At 34.2% G+C, this 17,025-nt stretch overlaps 1 non-coding gene across 1 annotated transcript; it reads left to right on the forward strand.

Moving 5' to 3' along the window:
• Positions 1 to 199: 199 nt before the first annotated feature.
• LOC109620054 (uncharacterized) lies at positions 200 to 16,640 on the forward strand. Its single transcript, XR_010714728.1, has 3 exons — positions 200 to 326; positions 15,035 to 15,312; positions 16,412 to 16,640. It is a non-coding gene; the product is annotated as an uncharacterized protein (transcript).
• Positions 16,641 to 17,025: the final 385 nt, after the last annotated feature.

Genomic DNA, 17,025 nt, shown 5'->3' on the forward strand with positions numbered 1-17,025 from the left:
ACACTGGGACAAATGAAGCTCGTCGTGATTAAGTTGCCTTTTACATTGTACATATATGTATGTATCTACCAATTCGAGTGTTAATTAATTGTATATTTAAGTCAGTGTACGTATGACGTTTTGTTGTTGCGGAAATCATTTGTTAATTTGTGATCTTAATTAATTGTTGAAATTCACTTTGCAGTCTGTTCATAGGATGAACTTCTCCAAGGGTACTGTATATAAACAGCTGTTCTGTGGAATCTGGAGGATTTGTACGATAACGATAGAAGCAGCAGCACTAGAAAGAAAAAGAATAGAAAGAAGATGGAAAGAAGGATGAATAGGTAGAGTAAAGTACAGTGGCAACTAACTCAGTATGAAACCATTCTAGAATAAGTACTGACAAATAAGGGAAACTCTCAAGTTTCTCCATAAACCATACTTGATGGAGTACAACTTTTTTAATTTACATAATTGTTTCAAAAGCTTCAAATGAATACGTTCTATAACTTGTACATTCATAGCCCTATACTTTACACCCATATAATAATACTGGCATTTCAACTTTATCGAAAAGATCTAGCTGACAGTCGACAGTTTGCTTTATTTTTCTGGTGACCCCTGACCCCATACATGGCCTTTTTTGTTTGTTTGTTTGTTTGTTGTTGTTTTGTTTTGTTTTTTAATTTTTTTGGGCTTTTTGATAGACTCTGAACTTGAAAAATTATTCTAAGGTGTTTCAAATCTTTTATATTTTCTATCATTTCATTCTTAAAAACACAATGCTGTTTTATCATTGGGCCTAGCTGTAAAAAATACCAATAAGAGTAACAATACGCTTCTTATAGACTGATTTAGCAAGTGTAAAATTTTGCGTTTTGATTGCTGAGATTAAGCTATTAATTTGAATTGAAAGAAATATTCTTTAGTCGGACAAAGAATTTATGACGTTACATGTAAACACATGTACCTGCTTCAATGTACAATGTAATACGGGTTAAAGTAAAATACACTGTCTATAATGCTTTTTGCGATAGTACGTCTCTTTTCGCTTTATGATCAGACACGTAGCATCGGGGGGGGGGGGGGGGGGGGCAACAAATTTTTTAAAATTTACATATAAAAAATTGAATTACCATGGAGTTGGCCCCCCCCCCCCCCCACTTTTTTGGGAGTATGTTAAAAATTGAAATCGAAATAAGGAAATGACGAGTGAAATTGAAGAAGTTATATATTACGCCATGAACATGGGTATTCCGTTCCATGGCTTCAAGCGCATTATATTGATCGCATTGTTAATGTTCCTTGACACTTGGACAAATGAATTTCACTTAACAAAATACATTGTATGCGATTTTCAATAAGTGGAATGAATGAATACATCGAATTGAGTGTTTGAATTTTATTGGAAATGATAATTATTTTGAGGTATTGTTGAACTTTAGAGTTACGCTGTTATATACATGTTTAAAATACATTATATTGCGCTAATATACAAAACATCGCGAAATGATTGAAAACAAAAATGCATTAATTTTGTTTTATAACCCCTAAAATTCATTTCAATAGAAATGCGCATTGACAAACAGCGACAAAGAACAGAAAATTGGATGTAAAAATCAATATGACAACTTGTAAATTTACACCGACCCAGTAAATTCAAAATTTTCAATATGATAAATACAAGAATTTATCAAATCTTTAGTATTTTTAAATAAGAATTATTACAATTATTATAATTGCTAGTTCCTCTAAAATTGATCATATTTTCATATTTTCACCGCGGGGCCACCTTATACTATGTACTTGGTAGTATAATGAATTATTCTATTTTTCTTTAATGAGGACTCATTAACACACGTTCATGCATATCCTTTATTAGCAATGCCTGATCGACACTGGATCTGTTTCCATAGAGAAATTATTGGTAACTTACCCCCCCCCCCCCCCCTTGCAGACTCATTTTATATACATGCATATAGGACATTTGTGATCTATGACACGAACGACGAGGTTTTAGGCTTACAATACTCTATAGTACGACCTTAAAACTTAAAACTGGCATATAATTAAGCCACTTTCAGGATATTTTTGATAATTCAAACTTTTTGCCTTCATATGAAAATGAATTATTAATGCCAACAATTAGCATATCCAAAGTCCTTTTTTATGTATTTTTAACTCTCAACTTTGAAACTTGTGGAGTTTGACTGTTAGAATTTTTGTATCGTTAAGTGGTGAAGTACCAAATAATCACACTACAATGAGAGACACGAGGAAGAATAAATGGATCTTATCATTAATGAATTTTTAAAAATTGGTATAATGCAATGTTAAACCTTCAATATTTCTCTGCTAAATATCTATGCAGGCTTATAAATAACTGCCACAACAATTTTTAAGCGGTTAGCTTCATAGAGTTTCGAAATGTAGATCAAATTATAGTTGGAAAATTGGTAATAATGCAAAGTTACATGTAATTGGAGAGACATACATAAACCTGATTTGATGTTTCTTTTGATGTCCTTTAATGTTTATTTTTTTGAATATAAAATGAATACCTAAATTTTGTACAAGTTATTATAAGTTTTTAAATTTCTTAAGTTAAAGATATGTTATTAGGTGTCAGCATCATTATTTTGTTCGAAAAGGAAAAATGATTTTAAAACAATCAATGAGTACTCAATTATTGCTTATCAAAATCCATCCAAGTAAAACAGTAAAAAAAAACTACATCGTCAGTGATTTTTAAAGGTTTAATTCTTAATTTTGATGAGATTGTTAAATTGTTATGGGTAATCATTGATACGACAAATTAATTTTGAGACAGAATGTACATTATAGACTTTTTAGTCGTTTTATGCATGTTGAATTCACAATAGGATGAGTCCTGTCCTTAGCTATTCAAATGTAAATTAAATTTCTTTCAGCGATCTCCAATTCATACTTTTTAAGCGGTCAGCGTATACGCTAAACACTTCATTTTATGTAACAAACACCATTACATAATCTGGAAGCTTCCTGCAGAAGGTTCTGCTTCCCGCGGAAGGATAAAACGTACGCTCAACTAGCACCTTGGGTCACCCGAAAATAGTTCTCCAAAATTTGAAGATGGGTGGATAAGGCGTGTGAAATGCCCATACGCGATCGGACAGGCTACTGAAAAATTAAAGTATCAATAAATCTGATGGGTTCTTTTAAAATCATTTAAAACAATATATATTTAACGAATCATTGATTTTTAACCTATAGGTATGTTCAATACTTGGAATATGTTGACTCAAACAGGCGTATACGTATCAAAACCTGCAAATACTGTCATTTTTTAGAACTTCAAGGCATTTTCTTTTAAAGAGTGGGTCTGTGATCCATATTTTTCTCATAGTCTAATTAAGGTCTATTGGAAAAGCGATTTCAATCAACAAAAACGTGGAGAGATGACCCCATATACATTAAAAATATCATTTTGTATCCCAACACTTGAACGTTTTGAAAAAATAATACAAGTCCGGTAGTTCGTGACCTTAGTCACACATAATATTTAAAAAGCCAACTTTGTTGTGTCTGGATTGGCTCAGTGGTTAGAGTACCTGGCATAAGCTAACCTTATATAATATCTAGGGTTTTTATGTTACGGGTTCGATACAACCAAAATTTCCGACAATATTTTTTTTCTTATTTATTGTTAAATATATCAAAAACTGAGTATAGTTAGAAATTTTGCTTTTGCAAAGTTGTATTATAATATATTTGAATTGATTTAATTGGGGAAAAATAAATTTAAAATTGTATTTTTAGTACTAATCCGAATTGGCATTTGCGCCTCCTATTCCCCCATCTTCTTTGTGTATGAATGAGCACTTATGGAACTCTTTTACAAGTAAAGATAAGAATGTAAATCTACTTTCTTTTTTTTCTATATCCATTAGAAAATTAGAAAGTTAATGACTAAATTTGACTTTGAGAGAGGAGCCTCTCCGAATAATATATTGATTACATTTAAACCAACTCTATTTGAGACAGTATTGTAAATATGCATACTCAAACTATTCCAGATAGCAAGTACAGTAGGACAAGATGTGAAAATATGTTCAATGGTTTCAACTTCACTCTTGCAGAAAGTACAAGTGTCATTATCAACTAATTTAGCTTTTTTCAAGTAAGCTTTAACTGGAAGAAGTCTATGTAATGTTCTATATTGTAACCATTGTATAGAAAGTCTTTTGTGACATTGAAACATATTTTAAACACATCCTGTAAAATTAATTCAGGATATCCTCTTTGTTCTTTGTACAATAGTGGAATTCCCTCTTATTAATTAGTTTGTAAATATGCTTGGTACATTTCTTGTATAAAAGAATTTCAGCACAATGATAAGGAACAAAAGGACCAATAATATTGCTGTAGGTTTCCTTACAGAAATTTAATCTGAAAATTAATTCAGGATATCCTCTTTTTACAATAGTGGAATTCCCTCTCATTAATTAGTTTGTAAATATGCTTGGTACATTTCTTGTATAAAAGAATTTCAGCACAATGATAAGGAACAAAAGGACCAATAATATTGCTGTAGGTTTCCTTACAGATCTTTGAACTTTTTACAAACTTTGCTACAGCACTGATCATACTGTTGTATTGCATAAAACATATTTCAAAATTGAATTTCTTTTCAAAATCAGATTTTGATAGAAATGATCCATTTTCATATAAAAAGTCTTTCACAATTTTTACACCTCTTCTGTACCATTCTTAATAAAACACAGGCTTTTTATCCACCTTAATTTTAGAATTAAACCAAACTGAAGCATATGTTATGTAATCATTTGAAATTTGACTTTGGTTAAAATGTGTATTCAATACAATAAGCCATGACTTCAGAACATCTCTCCAAAAAGTGTTGGTACAGTTGTTCAAAAGATTTTCAATAAAAACATCACCAAAATTCAAAAATCCAGACACAATATCTCCAAACACTGCTTTAAAAATACTCAACCAAGATTATCCCCCCTGCACTAGTCTTTGTATCCAAGAACACTTTAAAGAAGTTATAAAATTATTCAAGTTCACCATATTCAGACCTCCTGCAAAGAGGTTTTGTGTCACGACTGAGCGTTTAATTTTATCACACTTGGATTTCAAAATAAATCTAAAAAAAAATCATTGTTCAAAAAATTAATTGTTCCTATTCTTGGATTTGGTAATGAAATAAGTAAATGGTTTATTTTTGGAATAATAAGACTTTTAAGTACAGTAAGTCTTCCTATGGGAGTAAGAATTCGCCTTTCCCATTGTTGGATGAGTGCAGAGATTTTCGGAATTTGAATATTATAATTTAATTCTGGAATTTGTTCCAAGTCAACAGAAAAATGAATACCTAATAATACAAATTCACTTTCTAGAGTGATGAAAGACTTCAGATGAAATTTTTTTTAACCAAACCATATAATTTTTGTTTTTGAGCTATTAACTTTCAACCCCGATAATTTTGAAAATAATTCTAAAGTTTCGAGAGCATTAAATAAAGATGAAGCAGAACCGTCAAGGATGAGGCATGTATCATCTGCATACTGGGATATTTTATGTTCTCTATCATGCACAAAAATGACTCTAATATCTTTATTTTGTTTAATTAGTACAAATAATGAAAAGATATGGGGCTACAGGGTCACCCTGACGACATCCTCGCTGTATTTCAAACTGTTGCGACAAAAAGCCGCTTTGGAGAACAGCCGCTTTGAAATTTGTATTGAGAATTTTTACCCAATTGATGATATGAATTCCAAATCCACAAAAAGTAACACCTTAGAAATGAATGACCATGAAATTGAATCGAAGGCTTTTTCAAAGTCAATAAGCATGAGTAATCCAGGGATATTCTTGACTTCTGTATAAGACATAAGATCATAAATAAATCGTATATTTTCACCAGTGTATCAACCCTGTATAAAACCAGTCTGAGTATTAGAAAAAAATTAAATCCAGAGTAGATTTTATCCTAAGACTGACACATCCAGATATTAACTTTGAAAAACATTAGGTGGTCACCTTACTTCGAACACCAATAAAGAATACAGGTAACCAATTAAATAATTTTGTTAATCTAAAGTGAACCATTTATAATGACACCAGAGTTCATCTTTGGTCCTAGATCACTGAAGTAATAATTTTTTGTTAATCTATAGGGAGACCGGAGGTCACATATTAAGGAGGCTCGATGGTCGTGACCATTTTTATATTATATTGATCTCCTTTATAATAAAATTCTACAAAAAGATATAGAAAAATATTCAACTTTTAAGGGTATATATATATATATATAAACCAGGTTATATATATATATGGAATTTTTTTTGACCAAATAAAAGTTTATAGATTAAAACATAATTTATAAAATTTAAGGTAGATCTGATGCTTTAACGTTCACCACCCAACTCTATCTTTAAAAAAATGTGTAAAGGAGGCTGCACCAGAAGGCATCCACTGTAGAGAATTCAGGGGTCACTTTAAATAGATTATCCAAAGGAAGACCAGAGGTCACTATAGGTCCTTTATCAATGTTGTTATAATTTTAATAATTTATAGAAAGACCAGGGATCACATTTTGTCATTTTTGGAGATGGAGGTTCACCAGAAGTCAGCCACTGTAAGGAGCCTAGAGGTCACCTTTGGTATTTAATCAATCAAATAAAAATGCTGTTCACCTTTAGGGAGATCAGAGTTCATCTTATGTCATTTTACAAGATTTTACTAGGTGGAGAGCTTCAACATAATTCAGCCACTGTAGGAAGACAGGGGTCCTCTTAAGTGGAATATCCATTAGGAGACCAGAGGTAACCTTAGGTCTTTAACCAATATAATGATTTTGTTAGTCTAAAGAGTATGGGTCACTTTAAGTAAACTTTTCAAAATTACACCAAAGGCCATATTAGGTCCTAGATCAATGAAGTAATAATTTGTGAATCTATAGAGAGACCAAAGGTCACCTTAATGTAGTTTTGAAGATGGATATTCACCAAAAGTCAATCACTGTAAGAAGGCTAAATATCAAATTACATTCACAAGGAGACTAGAGGTCAACGTGGATCTGATATCAATGGAGTAATAATTTTTATTTATAGGGAGACCAGAGGTCACCTTAAGTCATTTTATAGTATGGGGAGTCACCGGTCATTTGATGCATTTTGCAAATTGGAGATTAATCAGTCTTCATCCATTCATTGACTACCTGGTGTTACCTCAGATTATTTTACAAGATGGAGATTCACTAAGGTTATTCACTGTAGGATAACCATAGGTCACCTTAGGTAAAAAAAAAAAGAATAAGTGACGTCACCAATGGTTTTAGATTGATGTTGTAATTCTTTGAGTCAATATTGAGACCAGATTTAATAAATAATTTAATATACAAGGTGAAGATTTACCAAAGCCAGAGGTTACCTTATAGGGGCATGGTCACGATGTTGGTCAAAAATCACTTTTCCTATTTAAATATTTACAGTGCTTCAGTAAGGCATTCTTAATAAGCAACCGAAATTTGAGTGTAATTTGTTGAATTGTGAACAAGTTACAGAACTTGAACTTCTTTGCAAAGTAAATAAAGCGTTTGTTTATATTTTAAATGTTAAAGTGAAAATTCGAATATTAGACCTCAAATGAATGTGTTAAACGATAGAAACTGTTTATTTATGCTTAAAATAAATTAAAAGATAGACAAATCAGGTTTACAATTTTTTTACTTGTATATTGAACCTATGTAAACAAAAACAGGGCACGAGCGTTGTTTAAATTACAAAGAATTCTTAGCTCTGTATCTTGCTTTTAACTCCACAATGACTCAAATTTCATTTGATCATTGGAAATGCATGCCTAAAGCATTCTAAATAATTAAAATAGAAAAAATAGAAAAGTAGAATTTGACCAAAATCGTGACCATGCCCCTTTATTTGAAATATGCCTAGGGGACCAGAGGTAACCTAAGTTTTTTTTTATCACTGTTGTATTAATTCTTTACATCAATACGGAGATCTCGGGTCACCTTATGTCATATAACAGGATGGAGAGTCTCCAGTTATCCGCTGCAGGGTGCCCACTAGTAACCTTATATCATTTTACACAATGGAGAGTCACCGGTCAACCACTGTAGGGTGACCAGGGGTCCCCGTATGTCATTTTACACAATGAATAATTGAAATATGCCTAGGGAGACTAGAGGTAACCTAAGTTTTTTATCACTGTTGTATTAATTCTTTATATCAATACGGAGATCTCGGGTCACCTTATGTCATATAACAGGATGGAGAGTCACCAGTTATCCACTGCAGGGTGCCCATAAGTCACCTTATATCATTTTACACAATGGAGAGTCACCGGTCAACCACTGTAGGGTGACCAGGGGTCCCCGTATGTCATTTTACACGATGAATAATTGAAATATGCCTAGGGGGACCAGAGGTAACCTAATTTTTTTTTTATCACTGTTGTATTAATTTTTTATATCAATACGGAGCTCTCGGGTCACCTTATGTCATATAACAGGATGGAGAGTCACCAGTTATCCACTGCAGGGTGCCCACAGGTCACCTTATATCATTTTACACAATGGAAAGTTACTCATCGGTCAACCACTGTAGGGTGACCACCCTTCAGTGGATGATTGGTGACTCTCCATCATGTACGATGACATACGGAGACCCCTGGTCACCTTACAAAGGATGAACAATGACTCTCCATCGTGTAAAATGATATAAGGTGACCCCTGGTCACCCTACAGAGGATGACCGGTGACTCTCAACCGTGTAAAATGACATAAGGTGACCCCTGGTCACCCTACAGTGGATGACCGGTGACTCTCAACCGTGTAAAATGACATACGGGGACTCCTGGTAACTCTGCAGTGGATGGTGTACTGTAGGGTGACCAGGGGTCACCTTATGTCATTTTCACGATAAGGAGTTACCGGTCATCCACTGTAGGGTGACAAGGGGTCACCTTAACAGAAATATCATGAGAAAAAGAGAAGTCACCTCCTTACATGTATTTCCCACACAAATGTCGTTATGATTATGTGGACCTTATGTCATTTTACACGATGGAGAGTGACCGGTCATCCACTGTAGGGTGCCCAGGGGTCACCTTAAGTGAAATATCATGAGAAAAAGAGAAGTCACCTCCTTACATGTATTTAATACGCAAATGTCGTGATGATTTTGTAAATCAATATATACCGAAACTGGAAGTTGGCTGATGCATTTTGCAGAAGGAGATTAATCAGTCTTCATCCATTCTTTGACTACCTGGTATTACCTCATCAGATCATTTTACAAGATGAAGATTCACTAAGGTTATTCACTGTAGGATAACCACAGGTCACTTTAAGTGAAAAAATGAATAAGTGACGTCATCAATTTTTTTAGATACGTGTTGTAATTCTTTGAGTCATTACAGAGACCAGATTTAACAAATATTTCAATATACAAGGTGAAGATTTACCAAAGCCATCCAACGTAGGGAGACCAGGGGTCACCTTAATTGAAATATGCCTAAGGGGATCAGAGGTAACCTAAGTTTTTTTTATCACTGTTGTATTAATTCTTTATATCAATACGAGGACCATGGATCACCTTATGTCATTTTACAGGATAGAGAGTCACCAGTCATTAGTGTAGGGTGCCCAGGGTTCACCTTATGTCACTTTACACTATGGAGAGTGACCGGTCATCAACTGTAGGGTGACAAAGGGTCACCTTATTTCATTTTACAATATAGAGATACACCGGTCATTTACTGTTGGGTGACCAGGGGTCCCCGTATGTCGTTTTACAGGATAGAGAGTCATCAGTCATCCACTGAGGGGTGCCCAGGGTTCACCTTATGTCATTTTACACTATGGAGAGTGACTGGTCATCCACTGTAGGGTGACCAGGTGTTCCCTTATGTCATTTTACAGTATAGAGAGTCACTGGTCATTTACTGTTTCATTTTACAGGATAGAGAGTCACCAGTCATCCACTGAAGGGTGACCACGGGTCACCTTAAGTCATTTTACACTATGGAGAGTCATTGGTCATCCATTGTAGGGTGACCAGGGGTCACCTTATGTCATTTTACAGGATTGATAGTTACTGGTCATCCACAGTAGGGTTACCAGGGTCGCCTTAACAGAAATATCATGAGAGAAAGAGAAGTCGCCTTCTTACAGGTATTTCACGCACAAATGTCGTGATGATTTTGTGAACCTTGTGTCATTTTACACGATAGAGAATGACCGGTCATCCACTGTAGGGTGACCAGGGGTCCCCTTATGTCAATTTACAGGTTTGAGAGCTACCGGTCATCCACTGTAGTAATTGAAATATCATGAGAGAAAGAGAAATCACCTCCTTTCATGTATTTCCTACACAAATGTCGTAGTGATTTTGTAAATCAATATGGAAACTGGAGGTCGGCAGATGGAGATTAATCAGTCTTCATCCATTCTTTGATGATTTTACAAGATGGAGATTCACTAAGGTTATTCACGGTAAGGGTGACCAGGGGTCACCTTAAGTAAAAAATCGATAAGGGGACCTGAGGTCACCAATAGTTTTAGATTGACGTTGCAATTCTTTGATTCAATATGGAGACCTGAGGTTTAACAAAATATCAATATACAAGGTAAAGATTTACCAAAACCATCGACAGTGGGAAGACCAGGGATCACCCAAAAGGCTACCAGACGTCAACCTGGGTCTAAAGACAATGTAGTTTTAATTTTCTTAAAATGACATGAAGTCCAGATGTCAACGTATGTCATTTACAGAAACACCCATAAGGAGACCAGAGGTCAGTTCATGTCCCCTATCAATTAAAGGATTATTTTCCTTATCTATAGGGAGACCAGAGGTCACCTTATGTCATTTACATGATAGGTATTCAGCCATGGTAGGGAGATCAGGGGTCACCTGAAGTAAAAATATGCTCAAGGAGACCAGAGGTCACCTCAGGTCCTTCATCAATAAAATAATTTTGATATAAAAACGGTCAGCTAAAGTCATAACAAGATGGATATCCCTAGAAGCCATCCACTAAAGGTCACCTTTTGAAAGCGATATCTGTCTTTATATTTTTGTCAATTAATAACGGAAATCAGGGGTCACCTAATGTCATTTTACAAGATGTAGATTCAAATAAGGCATTTACTGTAGGGAGAGCAGAAGTCACATTTAGTAAAATATCCATGAGGAGCCCTGAGGTCCCCTTATGTCCTACATTAATGTAGCAATAATTTTGTTTATTAATAGGAAACCAGAGGTCCCCAAATGTCATTAAACAAGATGTATACTCACTAGATGTCATCCATTTGTTAGATCATGGGTCAGCTTGAATGGAATTTCAAGATGATAGGTCCCGATATGTCCTAAATTAATGTAATAGTTTGTTAATAAATACGAACACCAGATGTCACCTTCTTTTCCAAGATATACATTTACCTGAAGCCATTTACTGTAGAGAAACCAAGTGGTCATTATAAGAGGAATATCTTAAAGGAATTTAGAGGTCACCTTAGCTTCAAAAAGGTTTAGATTTAATTCAAAGATCAATACGTTAACCAGAGGTCAGCTAATGCCATTTTACAAGATGGAGATTCCCGACAAGCCATCCATTGTAGGAAAACCAAAGGTCACCTTCGGTAATCGATCTATGTCGTTATATTTTTTGTTAACTAATAACGGAGACCAGAGGTGACTTAATGGCATTTTACAAGATGGAGATTCAAAAAGTTCATCTACTGTAGGGGACCCAAGGGTCACCTTAAGTGGAATATCCAAAAGGAGACCATAGGTCACCTTATGATCTAAATTGATGTAGTAATTATTAACTCTGTAAATCAATACGTTGATCAGAGATCCGTTAATGTTATTTTAAGATGAAGAATCATAAAATATCATCTATTGTAGGTAAACCAGAGTTCGTTTTAGGTCTTGGATATGTGTCGTAATAATTTTGTTAATTAAGAAGGAAAATCAGAGGTCACCGTATTTCATTTTACAAAGTGGAGATACCAAAGTAATCCACTGTAGAGAGACCAAAGTAATCCACGGTAGAGAGTGTAGGGATACAATTTAATGAATTATCAATAAGGAGATGAGAGGTCACCTTTAGACCTAAATTATTGTTGTAAATTGTTCATCAATACAAAGACCAGATGCCACCTTCTTTTACAAGACGGAGAATTACCATGCAGAATTCATCCACTGTACAGAAACCAATGTCTATTGGGAGACCAGAGGTCACCTTAGCTTCTAAATCAATGTAAAGGGAAGTGGTGAACTCCAACATTCATGCAACACCTGTAGACAGGGGAACACCTACTCCGTAAATGACATTAAAGAGATGTTAGCTAGAGCATTAAGTTTATAAGGTTGCTTTTGTTGTATGATGTATCTTTAGTTAGAACACAAATTTGATGTCATTCCTTTGTTCCAGCAGTCTAAAATTTTACATGTACAGTCCGATATAAGTGAGCTTCTTAAAATAAGACCTTTACTCGTGGTTACAGTACTGATATCCTTCAAAATCAGACTGTCTCAGGTAAATCAACAATGAAATTCAATAGCAGTGTTTTACATGTAAGTACGATGTATGCCGAAAACAGCTCTGTATGAAAAAAAAAATATATCACACAGTTCTCATCACTAACGGGCTCGAAAATGTCAGATATTTTTTTTTATACAAAACTGTTTTGGCATGTATCCATTACGGAAACCAGAGGTCATCTAATGTAATTTATTATCAAATCATTTTACCATTATATTAAAGTATCAGTAAAAAGTCTATGGGTGGGTGGCTGGGGGGGGGGGGGGGGGGGACTACATCTTTCTACAGGCTACACCTACGTATACAGAGTAAGAAGGTGAAGTACTTTGATATTTTAATGAGGAGGATTTTGTGTTACATTTAACTTATATATCCTTAGGGGGGGCCACAGGTCACCTTATATCTATATAACGTATATCATATATCTTTCAAATAATAGTCAATGTTGATTTATTATCCTCTATAGCGTATTTTCAATACTTAGAGGGGTATTCTTTAAAAAAAAATACATTTCTGCCTGTTGTATATCATTTCGAAAGGCTAAGTAGTGGTACTAGTTATTCTACTTCACTTTGCGGTTGTAATGCACTACATTTTGTAGCGGTGTGCACAGATTTGGTAGTTGTGAATAAGCAGGTGACCTGGGGTCCTAGTTGAGCGTTCGTTTTATCCTCCTGCAAGCTTCCCGGACGCACCACCTATGCTGAATCAAAGTATTGAGAGTGTTAAAAGCTTTTTTTTAACAAGAATCACAAATTATCTCTATTTTAAAGCAATGTAGCAATGGTACATTTGATTGAATCCGGCATTTTACTGAGTTTCTTTCCAGAGTTGTACAATCAAACGACATATTTAATGACATTACAACTAACTTAGCTACTTGATCTGCAGTACTTTGGAAGAAAAAGTCGAAGGAAAGGAATATTGTAGTACAATGCGTAAAAAATGAAATCGCACTCTGGTTCTCTATGTTTCAAAATTAGGTTCATTATGAAAATGCATTGTTCATATCAATAAGAAAATACGAAATACGTATACTTTCTGTCGTATGACCAAATCTCGTATTAATTCTTCTTTTTTCCGTGGTAATTATAAAAAAAGTTAATTAATTATTTTCTTTGAGTCACCGTGTCGCTTTAATGGACGTATTCTCAAACGATTGAAAACAAGCTTGCTATCTGATTTTTAGTACTTTCAATACTTTGATTGTCTAATATTGTAATCAGTCTTTTAATATTAAGTGAAGTCAAACTTAAAGCGTGTCATTCCAAAATCTTACACAAGATACAGTTCGTATTGCATTAAACATAATTAATGTTTACTCCACAAGTTTTGAAATATTTTCTTATTAAGGTGTTTGTATCGTTTTGAAATCAGCACTAGCAGATAAAAGGGACAATGTAAGGAATAAAGTATATTTCGGTTATAATTAGAGTTATAGAAAGAACTATATATGATATAAGTCACATTTGGCCCCCATAATTCGCTAATTTTAAAGTGAATTAGGTACATTAAATTGTTGTGTTATTTTATAAAAAAAGTTGACATAAAATATGTTTTTCACCTATTTATTCGATTTATATGCACTCACTGGCAGTATATGACGTCAGAAGTGACGTTTTTTTTTTTATTTCAATCAAAATCAGTCAAAAATTGACATTTTTCGTAACTTTTTTCGAATCAGAAATTTAGAGCGACTCTTTGAACAAGAACGAACTTTTTGTCACTTAAAAGTACTACAAAGATACATCTTTGGTGAAAATATTTTGTTTGTTCAAGCAGTCGCTCAATGTTTCCTTAAAGAAAAACTGCTTCAAAACAAGCCGATTTATGCTAAAAATGCAAAAATGGCGGGAAAAAGTAAACTTTATAATGTCATATATTTAAATTGTGGGCACTAAAATCAAAATGAAAATTATGAAACAACTTCAAATGTATATTTGTTAAAAAAACTAAGAATTACAGTAAATGACAATGTTTATATAAGGGAACCATTTTAGGCTCAAACCATATATAGTCCTTTATCAAAAGATATGTCAAATCATATACATTTCAGTGCATGAAACTAAACTGTTGTGATTAAATTGGATCACCATCGTCTTCCGATAAAGTGCAGGACTCCTTATAGTATCATCGCAATTCAGTTTCAAAAAAGGATTGATTTCTCCGTGACATTAACTGATTACCATGCATGATAGTATTTTCAATGCTGAATAAGTCTTTTAAAATACTGTATTTTGTTCGAACTGGCCAAACATAAAAACACCCTCTGGTGTTAGCTTTTACACGTAGCTTGGGTAAATGGGTAATACACTGTATAAATCTATACACTGTCTGGATATTGATAAACCATCAGCACAATTGATGGTATAGATAAATAAATCAGAGTTGAAAGCGGCCAACTCATCGTAACGGCTAACTGCAATATGAAATCTGTTTTCAATTTTTTATTTCTTCAACGTGTGGTTGTTCACAGTATCTTGTGGATATGTATTGTCGAGATGCAGAACGCAACCTTCCGATCTTCAACCTTTGTCCATTTTCCTGAAGCAGACGACAGAGAACCTTTGGCGGGAATTCTACATGACCGCGGGAATGGCGTAAGTTTAGATGGATGTGGTGTATTGTGCTTGTCCAGCGCCCAGTGCTTTTCGTTTTTCCATAACCCAACACAAGAAAGATGTATTTTATCATCAATCATAAACGTAATGTCCTTTCGTCAGACAACAGGATTTTCCCAGTTTATTACTAACGGTAGGTTTTATTTACAAATGGTACATTAACTCTTATGAACACTTGTTGAGCACTTGTTGATAAGCCATAATTATTTCAGGAATAAGGAAACGTTCTTTGCGTATTAAGAGGTGATCGGGGCGTGGTCAAATCCAATAAAGCCCGAAGGCTACGATGATCACGCTCCGACCGAAATTATCCCATACAAAGGCACTGAAAAATGTAAATATTCATTGATAAAGTAAATATTATTAATTCTACTTAACACTGTATATCCGATAAATAATTTTCGCGGTGATCTAATTTTCTTTTTGCGACCACTGCTACATCCCAAAATATTCAATACGTAACATTGAAGATTAAATCTGGCATTGCTTGCTATAAGAAACTTTTTGAATCGCAAAATATGACTGGCACAAGTAACAAAACGTTGCAACCCCCACCCATTTTTGCCAGTTTTGTGACATGCGAAAAAAAATGAATATTCGGTATTGCTACTGAAATCACAAAACATCAAACTTATTTTGTGAATGTTACGTCTTCAAAATACGTCTTCAAAACATACCATATTTTGTCTCAAATGACATAAAACATATGATATATAAATTTAGGCTTTATCACTTTGAAATTTATTGATTTTAGGATATGTTAAACAAAAAATCTTACTGTATACATGGTTATTTTCGCCCCCTGTAATATTCGCCCTTCAACACTTCCAAAGACTTTCGCCCCGTATGAAATTCGCCCAGACATAGTTTGGTTAAAAGAGAGATAATATGATACAGTTGAATTCGTCCAGTCCTAAAATCGCAATGGGCAAAAATAAAACGTGGCGAATATTTCACTGTATACAGTTATACATGTACATACAATATGCTTAATGTATATCGATTAAATGCTCTAACTGATACAAAAATTGTTTTCTAAATGTTTTGATCATGATATTTATTGAGTCCTGCCTTGTTTTATGACTTATGTATTCACCTAAAATGTTGAATGTTAGATTGAAGAATTGATGATGTACATGCATTTGATTATGAAGTATTAACTACTAAAGGCTAAAAATGAACTAATGTAAATTTTAGGAATATGTCAGGCAAATTCATTTTTCTCTATTCAGAATGCGTTCATTCAAAAGCTGGATGGGAATACATCGGAAATCGCCGCACTACAAAATATGGACTAGAGTGCCAACGATGGGACCGACAGAGCCCTCACACTCATACTTACCAAAGCCTGGGGAACCAGGAGAACTTCTGTAGAAATCTAGCCAATGATAAAGAGGAGGAGGCTGGTCCCTGGTGTTTCACCGTGGATCCAGACATTAGGTGGCAGACCTGTTATTCCTTTGTGCTGTAAGTGTATACTGGTGGGGTATTTATGCAATTGCGTAAATCCCAGTGGCAGAGTCCTACGTACTAGTATTATGACCATCCACATGTAGTTCTAGCATTTATGCAGTGTCGTTGGGGATTGTACAAGTCTGAGTTATCGTAGGTCTACACTTAATTATTTAGGTATAAGCTTCTCATATCATATTACATGTATATACGTGCTAACTGTTTCGGTGTCATGACAGTTTAGTTTTTGCATTTTTGTGAAAAGAAATAATATGTTGCACATAGTCGGAAAATAAAATTGTAATGCAAAAATTGACTTTACCAATTCTTACCAGATCTTTTCTTAGGTGTTTCCTGCAGGAGAAATAAGTATCGATCCATCTTTACATTTATT

Source organism: Magallana gigas, chromosome 6 (assembly GCF_963853765.1).
Source record: "Magallana gigas chromosome 6, xbMagGiga1.1, whole genome shotgun sequence".
NCBI lineage: Eukaryota > Metazoa > Mollusca > Bivalvia > Ostreida > Ostreidae > Magallana > Magallana gigas.